Source organism: Triticum dicoccoides, chromosome 5B (genome assembly GCF_002162155.2).
Source record: "Triticum dicoccoides isolate Atlit2015 ecotype Zavitan chromosome 5B, WEW_v2.0, whole genome shotgun sequence".
NCBI lineage: Eukaryota > Viridiplantae > Streptophyta > Magnoliopsida > Poales > Poaceae > Triticum > Triticum dicoccoides.
Window position 1 is genome coordinate 724209115 of NC_041389.1, and position 1469 is coordinate 724210583.

Consider the following 1469-nt stretch of genomic DNA (forward strand, 5'->3'; position numbering starts at 1 on the left):
AGTCAGATGAGCGGAATTGGAGAAGATGGTGACAACCTTGCTTGCCGCTGTGAGCTTTTCTTTTCTCTTCTTGCCTTCTTCAAGAGCTAATTATTAATTGCTTGTTGGGTTTGATCATTGATTGGGCCACACCGGCAGAGTAGCGGGATCGGCAAGAAGATTGAAGGTGTTCCAAAAAGCCTGATACCCAATTTCAATTAGGTCATGACCATTTTCTTTCTTTCTTTGTCCCTAAATTTGGGGTCGCTGAGTTCGTGTTTGTGATGAATTAATGCATCTTTTGCATACATTCTTTGTCCCAATTAGGTCATGACTATTATGACACCAATGCATCTTTTGCGTACATTTTTCTAAAGGTAAACTACATTGCTAACTACATTATTATTATGTTGAAACTCCCGAATGATTGTGTGCCTCATCTGATGCATATGAAAGGTGACATCATGGATATTATTAGCTTACGGCCAAGTTTGCCTACGGCTCACCGCATTGCATACAAGATTTCTCGTAGAGATGAAGACCCCACAATCAAAGGATGGAGAAAAGTTATGAATGATCGCAGGGAGCTACTTGGAGGCAATATGATGCGAAGCCAACAAAATTGGAGACAGGTGGATCTCCATTCTCCATAATGGAGAGAGTCAGGGGCCATGTTGTTTTATGCTATTTTACCTTCTAGAGAGTAGCAGGTCTTAGTTCGTACTTATAATGTGCTAACTACAATTAACTAGTGTTGGTTATGACTATGATGATGAGGAAGAGTTGTTATTATTGTGATGATGATGAGTGATGTGCTAGATTGATGAATTGTTAGATGCTATGATGATGATGATGATGAGTATGACTTGTTATTATTATTATGATGATGATGATGCCTTTTATTCGATCTAGCTCCGCCTGCCACGCCAGACGGACAACGCACGTGTTCCGGCACAACAGCAGCCTGCACATGCATCGACGGTGCCAAGCCGGCCGAGGCGATCCGCACCATGCTGTCGTGCGCACTGGTGGAGCACCCCACATGCGCCGGCAGCTTCGTGGCAGAAAACATATATTTGACCTATGGATGAAAACAATTCAAAATTTGAACTGCTTTCGGAAAAAATTCATGGTGTTGACCCTTTCGAGTGGCGCCCGACAGCAAGGCGCCACACCCTACTGTGCAGCACCTTTTCCTTAGGTGTCGCACCTCCGACCAGTGTGGCAGCCCGGGGCCAGGCGCGGCCCCACAGACAACAGTGCAGTGCCTAAGCGTTAGGCACCACACAGTGTAATGTGCAGTGCCTATCGGTTGGGTGCCACACTTTATAATGTGCAGCGCCTGGCCCTTAGGCGTTGCACTGTCTGTTTGCCACTTTGGCTGGCCCCACCCCCTCACCCCACCCACCCCACCCCACACACCCCCACCCCACCCACAAGCTGAAGCAAAGCGCCCACCCCCCTATCTCCCCCTCTCCCCCCTCTCCCCC